This window comes from Heterodontus francisci, chromosome 1 (genome assembly GCF_036365525.1).
Source record: "Heterodontus francisci isolate sHetFra1 chromosome 1, sHetFra1.hap1, whole genome shotgun sequence".
Lineage (NCBI taxonomy): Eukaryota > Metazoa > Chordata > Chondrichthyes > Heterodontiformes > Heterodontidae > Heterodontus > Heterodontus francisci.
In genome coordinates, this window is record NC_090371.1 from 30,325,816 (window position 1) to 30,341,848 (window position 16,033).

At 45.2% G+C, this 16,033-nt stretch overlaps 1 protein-coding gene across 1 annotated transcript in view; it reads right to left on the minus strand.

Moving 5' to 3' along the window:
- Window positions 1-16,033, minus strand: part of ctnna2 (catenin (cadherin-associated protein), alpha 2) — a 1,561,189-nt gene that overhangs the window by 18,932 nt on the left and 1,526,224 nt on the right. The gene's annotated exons all lie outside the window — the stretch shown is intronic.

Below are 16,033 nucleotides of genomic sequence, written 5' to 3' on the forward strand. Positions count from 1 at the left end.
AACCTGTGTGTGGAGGCAGAGAACGTGGGTATGAGTTCTTAATGAATACTTTGCATCTGTTTTAAAAAAGAGAGGGACAATATAGACATTGAAATCAGGGAAGAGGAGTATGAAATATTAGAGGAAATTAACATAGTGAGAGAGGAAGTATTAAGGGGTTTAACATCTTTGAAAGTGGATAAATCCCCAGGCCTGGATGAAATTTATCCTAGGCTGTTAAGGGAAGCAAGAGAGGAAATAGCGGAGGCTCTGACCATCATTTTCCATTCCTCTTTGGCTGCAGGCGTGGTGCCAGAGGACTGGAGGACAGATAACGTTGTACCCTTGTTTAAAAAGGGAGACAGGGATAGACCGAGTAATTAAAGGCCAATCCTCAGTTGGGGAAAATTATTGGAAAAGGTTCTGAGGGAAAGGTTTTAGTTTAGGCAGGCATAAAGATCGGCGCAGGCTTGGAGGGCCAAATGGCCTGTTCCTGTGCTGTACTGTTCTTTGTTCTTTGTTCTTTGATAAATCTTCATTTAGAAGGACACGGATTAATCGAAGACGGTCAGCATGGATTTGTTAAGGGAAGGTCATGTCTGACAAACATGATTAAATTTTTGAGGAGGTAACTTAAGGGGGATAAATGAGGGTAGTGTATTTGATGCTGGCCACAAAAGTAAAAGCCCATGGGATTCAAGGCAAAGTGGCAAGTCGGATCCAAAAGTGGCTCAAAGGCAGGAAGCAAAGGGTAATGGTCGATGGGTGTTTTATGACTGGAAGGCTGTTTCCAGTGGGGTTCCGCAGTGTTTAGTACTAGGTCCCTTGCTTTTTTGTGGTATATATCAATGATTTGGACTTGAATTTAGGGGCATGATTAAGAAGTTTGCAGATGATACAAAAATTGGCCGTGTGGTTGATAATGAAAAAGAAAGCTGTAGACTGCAGGAAGCTATCAATGGACTAGTCAGGTGGGTGGAACAGTAGCAAATGGAGTTCAATCCAGAGAAGTGTGAGGTAATGTATTTTGGGAAGGCTAACGTGGCAAGGGAATGCACAATAAATGGTAGGATACTGAGAAGTGTAGAGGAACAAAGGGACCTTGGAGTGCCTGTCCACAGATCCCTGAAGATGGCTGGACAGGAATCACAGAATTGTTATAGCGCAGAAGGAGGCCATTCAGCCCCTCGTGTCCATACCAGCCCTCTGAAAGAGCAATTCACTGAGTGCCATTCCCCCGCCTTCTCCCCGTATCCCTGCACATTCTTCCTTTTCATATAACAGTCTAATTCCCTTTTGAATGCTTCAATTGAACCTGCCTCCACCAGACTCTCAGGCAGCGCATTCCAGACCTTAAGCACTCGCTGTGTGAAAAAGTTTTTCCCCATGTCACTTTTTCTTCTCTTACCCATTACTTTAAATCTGTGCCCTCTCATTCTCGATCCTTTCATGAGTGGGAACAGTTTCTCTCTTTCTACTCTGTCCAGACCCCTCATGATTTTGAATACCTCTATCAAATCACCTCTCAACCTTCACCTCTCCAAGGAATACTGTCCTAAGTTCTCCAATCTATCTTTGTAACTGAAATTCCTCATCCCTGGAACTATTCCCGTGAATCTCTCCAATGCCCTCACATTTTTCATAAAGTGCGGCGCCCAGAACGAGACGCAATAATCCAGCTGAGGCCGAACTAGTGTCTTATCTAAGATCAACATAACTTGCTTGCTCTTGTACTCCATGCCCCTCTTAATATAGCCCAGGATACTGCTCGCTTTATTAACCACTCTCTCAAACTGTCCTGCCTCCTTCAATGAATTATGCACATATACGCTCGGGACCCTCTGGTCCTGCACCCCCTTTAGAATTGTACTTTTTAATTTATATTGTCTCTCCATGTTCTTCCTACCAAAATGAATCACTTCACATTTCTCTGCATTGAACTTCATCTGCCACCTGTCTGCCCATTCCACCAACTTGTCTATGTCCTTTTGCAGGTCTACACTATCCTCCTCACAGTTCATAATGCTTCCAAGTTTCATATCATCCACAAACTTTGAAATTGTGCCCTGTGCACCAAGGTCTAGGTCATTTATATCAGGAAAAACAAGGGTCCCCTGGGGAACTCCACTACAAACCTTCCTCCAGCCCGAAAAACATCCACTAACCACTATTCTAGATCCAAGGAGGAGAAATATAAAATGGCCAGAACAAGCAGCAAACCTGAGGATTGGGAGCAGTTTAGAATTCAGCAAAGGAGGACAAAGGGATTGATTAAGAAGGGGAAAATAGAGTATGAGAGTAATCTTGCAGAGAACCAAAAAACTGACTGTAAAAGCTTCTATAGATATGTGAAGAGAAAAAGATTAGTGAAGACAAATGTGGGTCCTTTATAGTCAGAAACGGGGGAATTTATAATGTGTAACAAAGAAATGGCAGACCAATTAAATACATACTTTGGTTCTGTCTTCGCAAAGGAGGACACAAATTACTGCCCCGAAATGTTGGGGAACATAGGGTTAGTGAGAAGGAGGAACTGTATGAAATCGGTATTAGTAGGGAAATGGTGTTAGGAAAATTGATGGGATTGAAGGCTGATATATCCCCAGGGCCTGATAATCTACATCCCAGAGTACTTAAGGAAGTGGCCCAAGAAATAGTAGATGCATTGCTGGTCATTTTTCAAAATTCTATAGACTCTGGAACCATTCCAACGGATTGGAGGGTAGCTAATGTAACCCCACTATTTAAAAAAGGAGGTAGAGAGAAAACAGGGAATTATAGACCAGTTAGCCTGACATCAGAAGTGGGGAAAATGCTAGAGTCCATTATAAAAGATGTAATAGCAGAGCACTTGGAAAACAATGACAGGATCGGACAAAGTCAACACGATTTATGAAAAGGAAATCATGCTTGACAAATCTACTGGAATTTTTTCAGGATGTAACTAGTAGAATAGATAAGGGAGAACCAATGGGTGTGGTGTATTTGGACTTTCAGAAGGCTTTCGATAACGTCCCACATAAGAGATTAGCGTGCAAAATTAAAGCACATGGGATTGGGGGTAAGGTACTGACATGGATAGAGAACTGGTTGGCAGACAGGAATAAACAGGCCTTTTTCCGAGTGAAAGGCAGTGACTAGTGGGGTACCACAGGGATCAGTGCTAGGACCCCAGCTATTCACAATATATATTAATGAAATAGATGAGGGAATTAAATGTAATATATCCAAGTTTGCAGACGACACAAAACTGGGTGGGGGTGTGAGCTGTGAGGAGGATGCAGAGAGGCTCCAGTGTGATTTGGACAGGTTGAGTGATTGGCAAAAAAATGGCAGATGCAGTGTAATGTGGATAAATGTGAGGTTATCCACCTTGGTGGCAAAAACAGAAAGGCAGATTATTATCTGAACGGCGAAAGATTGGGAAAGGGGGAGGTGCAGCGAGACCTGCATGTCCTTGTGCACCAGTCGCTGAAAGTAAGCATGCAGGTGCAGCAGGCAGTTAAGAAGGCAAATGGTATGTTGGCTTTCATAGCGAGAGGATTCGCGTATAGGAGCAAGGATGTCTTGTTGCAATTATACAAGGCCTTGGTGAGACCACATCTGGAGTATTGTGTGCAGTTTTGGTCTCCTTATCTGAGGAAGGATGTTCGTGCTATGGAGGGAGTGCAGCAAAGGATCACCAGACTGATTCCAGGGATGGTAGGACTGACGTATGAAGAGAGATTGGGTCGATTTGGCTTGTATTCATGTGGAATTCTCCACAATGGAAAGCAGTTGGGGCCAAATCATTAAATATATTCAAGAAAGAGTTAGATGTAGGTCTAACGGCTAATGGGATCAAGGGATACGGGGAGAAAGCGGGAACAGGGTACTGAGTTTGGATGATCAGCCATGATCGTACCGAATGGTGGAACTGGCTCAAAGGGCTGAATGGCCTACTCCTGCCCCTATTTTTCTATGTTTCTATGAATCATCCAATTTCACAGACTGTGTATTTACTTTCCATTTATTCTGGACTCTAATCCAACCACAAAATGTATTTTTCCCTCTGTTATCAATTTGTGTGTGTGTGAGACTCATGTGAATGTGTCTGTGAATGTATAGCATAAATGTATTATCTTTTCCAGATCGGTTTGAGATATTTAAGTGGAATAAACTCACCTCTTTCGTGCTTCCTATTTTTCTATGTTTCTCTAAGGTAGATAAGGTGGTCAAGAAGGCATATGGGATAATCGCCTTTATTAGCCGAGGCATAGAATAAAACATCAGGGAGTTTATGCTGATACTGTGTAAAACACTGGCTAGGCCATAGCTGGAGCACTGCATGCAGTTCTGGTTACCGTACGAAAGAAACATAGAAACATAGAAAATATGGGCGGCACAGTGGCGCAGTGGTTAGCACCGCAGCCTCACAGCTCCAGCGACCCGGGTTCAATTCTGGGTACTGCCTGTGTGGAGTTTGCAAGTTCTCCCTGTGTCTGCGTGGGTTTTCTCCGGGTGCTCCGGTTTCCTCCCACAAGCAAAAAGACTGGCAGGTTGGTAGGTAAATTGGCCATTATAAATTGCCCCCAGTATAGGTAGGTGGTAGGGAAATATAGGGACGGGTGGGGATGTGGTAGGAATATGGAATTAGTGTAGGATTAGTATAAATGGGTGGTTGATGGTCGGCACAGACTCGGTGAGCTGAAGGGCCTGTTTCAGTGCTGTATCTCTAAAGAAGCAGGAGTAGGCCATTCAGCTCTTCACGGCTGCTCCGCCATTCATTCTGATCATGGCTGATCATCCAACTCAGTAGCCTGTTCCCGCTTTCGCCCCATACCCTTTGATCTCTTTAGACCCAAGAGCTATATCTAACTCCTTCTTGAAAACATACAATGTTTTGGCCTCAACTGCTTTCTGTGGTAGCGAATTCCACAGGCTCACCACTCTCTGGGTGAAGAGATTTCCCCTCATCTCAGTCCTGAAAGGTTTATCCTGTATCCTTAGACTATGACCCCTGGTTCTGGACTCCCCCACCATCGGGAACATCCTTCCTGCATCTACCCTGTCAAGTCTTGTTAGAATTTTATAGGTTTCTATGAGATTCCCCCCTCACTCTTCTGAACTCCAGTGAATATAATCCTAACCGACTCAATCTCTCCTCATACGTCAGTTCCGCCATCCCAGGAATCAGTCTGGTATACCTTCGCTGCGCTCCCTCTATAGCAAGAACATCCTTCCTCAGATAAGGAGACCAAAACTGCACACAATATTCTAGGTGTGGCCTCACCAAGGCACTGTATAATTGCAGCAAGCCATCCCTGCTCCTGTACTTGAATCCTCTCGCTATGAAGGACAACATACCATTTGCCTTTTTTACCGCCTGTTGCACCTGCATGATTACCTTCAGTGACTGGTGTACGAGAACACCCAGGTCTCTCTGCATATTTCCCTCTCTCAGTTTATAGCCGTTCAGATAATAGTCTGCCTTCCTGTTTTTGCTACCAAAGTGGATAACCTCACATTTATCCATATTATACTGCATCTGCCATGCATTAGCCCACTCACTCAACTTGTCCAAATCACCCTGAAGCCTCTCTGCATCCTCCTCACAACACACCCTCCCACCCAGTTTTGTGTCATCTGCAAATGTGGAGAAATTACATTTAGTTCCCTCATCTAAATCATTAATATACATTGTGAATAGCTGGGGTCCGAGCACCCATCCCTGCGGTACCCCATTAGTCACTGCCTGCCATTCGGAAAAAGACCCATTTCTCCCGACTCTTTGTTTCCTGTCTGCCAACCAATTTTCTATCCATCACAATACACTACCCCCAATCCCATGTGCTTTAATTTTACACGCTAATCTCTTATGTGGGACTTTGTCGAAAGCCTTCTGAAAGTCCAAATAAACCACATCCACTGGCTCCCCTTCATCAACTCTATTAGTTACATCCTTGAAGAATTCTAGTAGATTTGTCTAGCATGATTTTCCTTTTGTAAATCCATGCTGACTCTGCCTGATTCTACCACTGTTATCTAAGTGCTCTGCTATAAAATCTTTGATAATGGACTCTAGAATTTTCCCCACTACCGACGTCAGGCTAACTGGTCTATGATTCCCTGCTTTCTCTCCACCTTCCTTTTTAAATAGTGGGGTTACATTAGCTACCCTCCAATCTGTAGGAACTGTTCCAGAGTCTATAGAAACTTGGAAGATGACCACCAATGTATCCACTATTTTTAGGGCCACTTCTTAAGTATTTTGGGATGCATACCATCAGGCCCTGGGGATTTATCAGCCTTCAATCCCATCAATTTCCCCAACACCATTTCTCTACAAATACTGATTTCTTTCAATTCCTCTCCCTCACTAAGCCCTGTGTTCCCCAGCATTTCTGGTATGATATTTGTGTCCTCCTTTGTGAAGACAGAACCAAAGTATGCATTTAGTTGGTCAGCCATTTCTTTATTCTGCATAATAAGTTCCCCTGTTTCTTACTGTAAGGGACCTACATTTGTCTTCACCAATCTTTTTCTCCTCACATATCTATAGAAGCTTTTACAGTCAGTTTTTATGTTCCCTGCAAGCTTGCTCTCATACTCTATTTTCCCCTTCTTAATCAATCCCTTGGTTCTCCTTTGCTGAATTTTAAACTGCTACCAATCCTCAGGTCTGTTGTTTTTCCTGGCAAATTTATATGCGTCGTCCTTGGATCTAATGCTATCTCTAATTTCACTTGCAAGCCATGGTTTGGCTACCTTTCCCATTTCACTTTTGCGCCAGACAGGGATAAACAATTGTTGCAGCCCATCCATGCGCTCTTTAAATGTTTGCCATTGCCTATCCACTGTCATCCCTTTAAGTAACGTTTCGCAATCCGTCATGGCCAACTCGTGCCTCATACCTTCGTAGTTTCCTTTACTAAGATTCAGAACCTTTGTCTCAGAAACAACTACGTCACTCTCCATCTTGATTAAGAATTTTATCCTGTTATGGTCGCTCGTCCCCAAGGGGTCTCGCACCACTGGATTGTCAATTATTCCTCTCTCATTACACAAAACCCAGTGGAGGATGGCCTGTTCTCTAGTAGGTCCTCAAAGTATTGGTGCAGAAAACCATCCCATATACACTTCAAGAATTCCTCCTCTATCGTTTTGTGACTAATTTGATTTGCCGAATCTATATGCAGATTAAAATCACCCATAACTGCAGATGTTCCTTTATCGCATGCATCTCTAATTTCCTATTTAATGCCATTCCCAACATCACCACTACAGTTTGGGGGTCTATATACAACCACCACTAACAGTTTTTGCCCCTTAGTGTTTCTCAGCTGTACCCATACAGATTCCACATCGTCAGAGCTAATATCCTTCCTCACTATTGCATTAATTTCCTCTTTAACCAGCAATGCAACTCCACCGCCTTTTGCTTTTTGTCCGTCCTTCCTAGATACTGAATATCCCTGGATGTTCATTTCCCATCCCTGGTCACCTTGCAGCCATATCTCCGTAATCCTGACTATATCATACCCATTTATATCTATTTGCACAATTAATTCATCCACTTTATTGCGAATGCTCCGCACGTTAAGGCACAAAGCCTTAAGGCTTGTCTTTTTAACACTACTTGTCCTCTTCCCACTATTTTTCACTGTGGCCCTGTTTGATTCTGGTCCTTGATTTCTATGCCTATCACTTTTCTTATTCCCCTTACTGTCTTTTTAGATTACATTAGATTAGAGATACAGCACTGAAACAGGCCCTTCGGCCCACCGAGTCTGTGCCGAACATCAACCACCCATTTATAATAATCCTACACTAATCCCATATTCCTACCAAACATCTCCACCTGTCCCTATATTTCCCTACCACCTATCTATACTAGTGACAATTTATAATGGCCAATTTACCTATCAACCTGCAAGTCTTTTGGCTTGTGGGAGGAAACCGGAGCACCCGGAGGAAACCCACGCAAACACAGGGAGAACTTGCAAACTCCTCACAGGCAGTACCCGGAATCGAACCCGGGTCCCTGGAGCTGTGAGGCTGCGGTGCTAACCACTGCGCCACTGTGTTCTTGTCTTTGATCCCCCTTCCTCTGATTCCTTGCAACGGTTCCCATCCCCCTGCCATTTTAGTTTAAACCCTCCCCCTAGGACATCGGTCCAGTCCTGCCCAGGTGTAACCCGTCCAGTTTGTACTGGCCCCACCTCCCCCAGAATCGGTCCCAATGCCCCAGGAATCTAAAACCCTCCTCCTCACACCATCTCTTCAGCCACGTAGTCATCCGATATATCCTGCTATTTCGACTCTGACTAGCATGTGGCACTGGTAGTAATCCTGAGATCACTACCTTTGAGGTCCTACTTTTCAACTTACTTCCTAGCTCCCTATATTCTGCTTTTAGGACCTCATCCTTTTTTTTTTACCTATGTCGTTTGTACCAATGTGTACCACGACCACTGGCTATTTACCCTCCCCCTTCAGAATATCCTGTAACCGCTCTGAGACATCCTTGACCCTAGCACCAGGGAGGCAACATACCATTCTGGAGTCTCGTCTGCGGCCACAGAAACTTCTATCTATTCCCCTTACAATTGAATCCTCTATATCTATTGTATTCCCACACTTTTTACTCCTCCGCTGTGCAGCAGAGCCAACCGTGGTGCAACGAATTGGGCTGTTGCTGCTTTCCCTTGAGAGGCCATTCCCCCCAACAGTATCCAAAGCAGTATACCTGCTTTACAGGGGAATAGCCACAGGAGATTCCTGAACTGCCTGCCTAGTCCTCTTGCTTTGCCTGGTGGTCACCCATTCCCCTCCTGCCTGTGGGTTCTGAGCCTGCGGTGTGACCACCTCTCTATACATACTATCCACGATACTCTCCGCCTCGTGGATGCTCCACAGCGTCCCCAGCTGCCGCTCCAGCTCCGATACCTGGGCTTCCAGGAGCTGCAGCTGGACACATTTCCTGCACACATGCTTGTCCCGGGCACTGAAAATGTTCCCGGCTTCCGACATGGAGCACGAGGAGCACATCGCGGCTTTGAGCTCTCCTGCCATGACTAAACCCTTTAAATTAAATTAAACCTTCTGGAAGATCTTAATGTCCAATAATATCAGTTACTCTAGGGCCCTTCTTCCCTGGTCCTCGTTACTACAGAACTCCCTTAAAAAAACTACTACTTACTATATTTGAAATAAACTTGAAACTTTTAAACTTTTCTTACCTGAGATACTTAGCCAGCTATTTAGAGCTATTCCCTAACAGCAGTGACTCACCAACCAATCACCTTGCAGCTCTCCTGTGACGTCACTGTAGCCTTTTTTTTCCAAAACTCAGGTGCGCTGCTGCTGCACTTTTAAACTGTGCCGGTCTCACCCAGTCGCGCTCCTTCCTGCTGCCACTGCACTTTTAAACTCCGTCAGTCTCGCTCCTTCCCACTGCACTTTTAAACTCTGTCAGTCTCACTCAGTCTCGCTGTAGGAAAGATGTGACTGCACTAGAGAGGGTACAGAGGAAATTTATGAGGATGTTGCCTGGGGATTGGAGAATTTTAGTTATGAGGAAAGATTAGGGTTGTTTTCTTTGGAAAAGAGGAGGCTGAGGGGAGACCTAATTGAGGTGTATATAATTATGAGGGCTCTCGATAGAGTGAATGGGAAGACACTATTCCCATTGGTTGAGGGATACAAAATCAGGGGGCACAGATTTAGGGTAAGAGGGGATTTGAGGGGAAATGTTTTCTGCCAGTGGGTGGTGGGATATGGAACTCACTGCCTGAAAGGGTGGTAGAGGCAAAAAACCCTCATAACTTTTAAGTACTTGGATATGCACTTGAAGTGCTGTAACCTACAAGGCTATGGACCAAGTGTTGGATGTGGGATTAGGCTGGCTGGCTTCTTGTGGGCCGATGTGGACACGATGGGCCGAATGGACTCCTTCCATCGTGTAAATTTCTGTGATTCTGATGTCCTGAGATGCCAGCACCAAAGATATCCCTTTCCAAATATCAAGGCTGAAGAAATTTTAAAAGGATAAGCTCACTCATAAGAAATATAAGTGCACATAGGATTGAGTTAACTGGGGCTTGAGAGATGGATTAGCGAGGCTCAGAGAACCATTTATATGGCCCTCAACTTACCGTTTGGGCACCTGTGAATTAGAACATTGTTGTAACAAGATAAATTGCAAGGGCAAAGCAACTTAAATACATTGAATAATTTAGACTTTGGCTGATGGAGTAAAGCATGTGATATTGATTTAGCTGTGCGTTTTACATGTCTCTAGATCTTCATTTGCATTAACTTTAATGAAAATGAAAATTGGAAGAGATGTATAATGGACGGCTGAATAGATATTGTCCATTTTAAAATATCTCCCAAAGCCAAAATTATGCCTGTTGACTTCAAATACAGAGCTATCTAGAACTGAACAATTACCTGTGTACACACACATATTGTATTGAGCAGTGGTCACCGAGGGATCTGGTGAACAGTGTGTGTGAGTCAGCAGCCTTTTGTAAGCAAAGGGAACCAGAGAGGTACAACAATGATAAAAGGAGCTGCAGAGAAACAGTGATTGAGAAGAGGTATTCCATTGTTCACTGTCAGTTCAAATGCTCCCCTGTGAAGTTCTCGTGTGACAGCGAGATACATAAAGATGCGCTATTGGGCATCCAAAATAGTTGAAGGGGGACAAGTCTAACAATGTGTTATAAAGGGTCGCTTTGTTTTAAACACTTTCATCTTGTCAAACAAAAGCCTCTTTATGAGACGTCTGACCTTGCAGTGCTGAAGGAACTAATGTGTGTTAACCCATCAATATGACAAATGTCAGTTGGAAAAGGCCGTGATCACAGTCTTTAGTGTCGCTGATTTATGCATTTCTATGAAGGTATGTCACAAGTTGTTACAGAATGAAGGAAAGAGCAACTGTGATGTTGTCCCCCTGAGGATGAAAGGAGCTTTGTGTGACTCTCTCCTGCCCTTTTACAAGAGAGATGTGACATATTGATAGTTTAATAGGATCCCAGGAGGAGATGTGTTAGGCAAAACATGAAAAAGGATTTTAAAGTCGTGTCTGTCTCAACAGTCGAAGGTGATGATTTAGATGCTACAAATGGGGTGGGGCGGGGGAGGTGGTGGGTGGTGGAAGTGTGCACATTTGCTCAGTTTTCACTCACCAAGTTTAAGCAGATGCAGCAGATATAGGCCACACTTAGTATGTGAGACCTCCTGTTTTCCATCTCTCTTTCGTTCTTCTGCACAGAACATGAAGGACAAGACTGTCATTATCCGGCTGAATTTTATGGACCCCCTTGAGATGGGTTCGGCAGGGGGAGGGCCCATAGATTTGAGATAGAAGGTGGGCAGCCAGAGGGCCCATTGCCTCCCCATTGCAACATAATTTGTTGGGGGCGGGATAGGCCAAAGACAGCCTTCCCGCCCAGAGGCCCTTGGGTGGCCTATTAACGGTCACTTAAGGGCCTCTTCCTGCCGCCGCTGGGATTTAACCAGTGGGGGAGGGACATCCGCAATGTGGAGTGGTCACCCAGTAAAGCGAGACAACCTCCCTGTGGGCTTATTGTGGGGGGGGTGGGGGGGTGGTGGTGGGTGCAGGTACCCTCCTCTGTGGGCAATCTGTGGCCCACAGAGGGACCCACTGGGAAACCACCCACCTCCCTGAACACCTCTCCCCCACTACACCCACTTCCCTGAACACCTCTCCCCCTGCTGGTCTGGCCTTGGCAACCCCACTTCAGTTGCCTTGGATCCAGGCTCCCGCGCTGGGTCTGGGTCCAAGGCCTCTGCAGTACTGGCAGTGGCTACCACTCCCAGTGGCGCAGCCTATACTACTGAGCTGCCAGCAAATCAGAGGGCTGGCAGCTCTTGGAGATGGGATCCCTGCCTTCAAAGGGGCGGGACCCCAGCACTGGGATATTAATTGGCCGAGCGCCATAGAATCGCACCGGGGGAGGATTGCTCCAGCTGGCCGAGATAGGACTCCCCCAGCTTTTCGGCCTGGTGCCGGGAGTCCTGCCGTGGACAAAAAATGCAGCCAGGAATTCTGTGAATGGTTGAAATGGCCATGATCTCTTGCACAGCAACATGCTGATCTCATGTCATGCCACCATGGAGAGGGGAAAGCAGGGAGCCCAAGAAAAAGTGAGAGAAAATCATCCCTGGTTAGCTCATGGATTTATCCTAGTGGAAAGGTATAGTGCAGGAGCGTCTAATCTTTTCGCATGAGGGGTCACATTCTAATTTTTGTTCAACATAGGAGGCGGGTGAGCAAATTTCGAAAAAATAAAGGCATTAGAAATTTATCTTACTATTAATCAAAACAACAAAAATGTGCATTTTTGTGAACAAGCTTTAAATATGACTGATTTATTAACCTACTTTTTCGTCACTATGTTGAACACACATTTAGTGAGATACCTGTCATTGTTTTTGCTTTTGAACAAGTAATCAATGTCTGCCCGCACACTTGATATAGCTTTGCGGAGTATTCCTGATAGATGTCCTTCTCTCCCCTCTCTATGTCTACATCTCTCCCATCTGTGTCTGTCTCTTCCCCTTCTCTCTCTCTCCCTTCCCTCTGTGTCTATCTCTGTCCTCTCTCTCCCCTCTCTATCTCTCGCCCCTCACTATCTCTACCCCCTGAAATGTGTAATCACATGTGATATACAAATTATTATGCCAAATCCTCTTAGAATCCTATTGGAATAAAAGGTCAATTGCATAGGAACAGAAGTGGACCATTCAGCCCCTTGTGCCTGTTCTGTTATTCAGTTGGGTCACAGATAATCTGTAACTCAACTCCATTTAGCCGTTTTTGTTCCATATCCACTATTTACAATATGCTCCCTTATTGTCAGATATTGCAAATATGGCTTGTAAATTGCTGCTAAATTCAACATGGCCTGTTCCCTTACAGGTTCTAAAACATATTGTCCTAGAAAACTGTTCCAAATATATTCCAGAACTTCATGGAGCTGTTCTGCTTCTCCCAGTCTATGTGAAAATTAAAATTACCCACTATAACTGCTTTGTTTTTGTTGCATGATTCACTGATCTCTATATTTGTACATCATCACCACTACTTTCAGGAGGTCTGTAGACAATTGCCACCAGAGTCTTGTACCCTTTGCAGTTTCTTAACTCTGTCCATACTGTTTCCACTGTCTAATCATCCTTAACTGTGCTCTCTTCTTACTGCTGTGGTAACTGTTTCTTTTATCAGTATGGTTACTCCCTCATCTTTCCAATTATACTTCCTAAAGACCCTATAGCCCAGCATAGTTCGCTTCCAATCATGCTCATGTTGCAGCCAGGTCTCTGCAATGATGGCTACTTCATACTCCTTCTGCTGAATTTGTACTTCCAACTACCTTGTTTTATTTCTGATGCTACATGGGGAATGTGGAATTGAAGGAAATTAGTATCAGTAAGAAGGTTGTATTGGAGAAATTAATGGGGCTGAAGGTTGATAAGTCCCCAGGACCTGATATTCTACATCCCAGAGTATTGAAAGAGGTAGCTATGGAGATAGTGAATGCATTGGTGATCATCTTCCAAAATTCTATAGATTCTGGAGCAGTTCCTGCAGATTGCAAAGTTGTAAATGTCACTCCACTATTTAAGAAGGGAGGGAAAGAGAAAACAGGGAATTACAGATCTGTTAACCTTACAGCAGTCATTGGGAAATGCTAGAATCTATTATAAAGGATGTGATAAATGGACACTTGGATAATAGTGATCTTATTGGGCACTTTTTGCCTTGGGCGCTATGGCGTTGGAAGGATGAATGAGAACGGGCAGAGACTGCTTGAGTTGTGTACCTATCATAACCTCTGCATCACCAACTCGTTCTTTCACACTAAACCCTGTCATCAGGTTTCATGGAGGCACCCGAGATCGCGTTGTTGGCACCAGCTAGAATTATTGTCACAAGGCGAGCCGCCTTAAACAGTGTTCAAATCACATGCAGCTTCCACAGTGCGGACTGCGACACCGACCACTCCCTGGTGTGCAGCAAGGTTAAACTCAGACCAAAGAAGTTGCATCATTCCAAGCAGAAGGGCCACCCGCGCATCAACACAAGCAGAATTTCTCACCCACAGGTATTACAAAAATTTCTAAATTCACTTGTAACAGCCCTTCAAAACACTCCCACAGGGGATGCTGAGACCAAGTGGGCCCACATCAGAGACGCCATCTATGAGTCAGCTTTGACCACCGACGGCAAAAGTGCGAAGAGAAATGCAGACTGGTTTCAATCTCATAATGAAGAGCTGGAACCTGTCATAGCCGCTAAGCACATTGCACTGTTGAACTACAAGAAAGCCCCCAGCGATTTAACATCCGCAGCACTTAAAGCAGCCAGAAGCACTGCACAAAGAACAGCCAGGCGCTGCGCAAACGACTACTGGCAACACCTATGCAGTCATATTCAGCTGGCCTCAGATACCGGAATCATCAGAGGAATGTATGATGGCATTAAGAGAGCTCTTGGGCCAACCATCAAGAAGATCGCACCCCTCAAATCTAAATCAGGGGACATAATCACTGACCAACGCAAACAAATGGACCGCTGGGTTGAGCACTACCTAGAACTGTACTCCAGGGAGAATATTGTCACTGAGACTGCCCTCAATGCAGCCCAGCCTCCGCCAGTCATGGATGAGCTGGACATACAGCCAATCAAATCGGAACTCAGTGATGCCACTGATTCTCTAGCCAGCGGAAAAGCCCCTGGGAAGGACAGCATTACCCCTGAAATAATAAAGAGTGCCAAGCCTGCTATACTCTCAGCACTACATGAACTGCTATGCCTGTGCTGGGACGAGGGAGCAGTACCCCAGGACATGCGCGATGCCAAAATCATCACCCTCTATAAAAACAAAGGTGACCGCGGTGACTGCAACAACTACCGTGGAATCTCCCTGCTCAGCATAGTGGGGAAAGTCTGCTCGAGTCACTCTAAACAGGCTCCAGAAGCTGGCTGAGCGCGTCTACCCTGAGGCACAGTGTGGCTTTCGTGCAGAGAGATCGACCGTTGACATGCTGTTCTCCCTTCGTCAGATGCAGGAGAAATGCCGTGAACAACAGATGCCCCTCTACATTGCTTTAATTGATTTCACCAAAGCCTTTGACCTCGTCAGCAGACGTGGTCTCTTCAGACTACTAGAAAATATTGGATGCCCACCAAAGCTACTAAGTATCATCACCTCATTCCATGACAATATGAAAGGCACAATTCAATATGGTGGCTCCTCATCAGAGCCCTTTCCTATCCTGAGTGGCGTGAAACAGGGCTGTGTTCTCCCACCCACACTTTTTGGGATTTTCTTCTCCCTGCTGCTTTCACATGCGTTCAAGTCCTCTGAAGAAGGAATTTTCCTCCACACAAGATCAGGGGGCAGGTTGTTCAACCTTGCCCGTCTAAGAGCGAAGTCCAAAGTACGGAAAGTCCTCATCAGGGAACTCCTCTTTGCTGACGATGCTGCTTTAACATCTCACAATGAAGACGGCCTGCAGAGTCTCATCGACAGGTTTGCAGCTGCCTGCAATGAATTTGGCCTAACCATCAGCCTCAAGAAAACAAACATCATGGGGCAGGACGTCAGAAATGCTCCACCATCAATATTGGCGACCACGCTCTGGAAGTGGTTCAAGAGGTCACCTACCTAGGCTCAACTATCACCAGTAACCTGTCTCTAGATGCAGAAATCAACAAGCGCATGGGAAAGGCTTCCACTGCTATGTCCAGACTGGCCAAGAGAGTGTGGGAAAATGGCGCACTGACACGGAACACAAAAGTCTGAGTGTATCAGGCCTGTGTCCTCAGTACCTTGCTCGATGGCAGCGAGGCCTGGACAACGTATGTCAGCCAAGAGCGACATCTCAATTCATTCCATCTTCGCTGCCTCGGGAGAATACTTGGCATCAGGTGGCAGGACTGTATCTCCAACACAGAAGTCCTCGAGGCGGCCAACACCCCCAGCTTATACACACTACTGAGTCAGCGGCGCTTGAGATGGCTTGGCCATGTGAG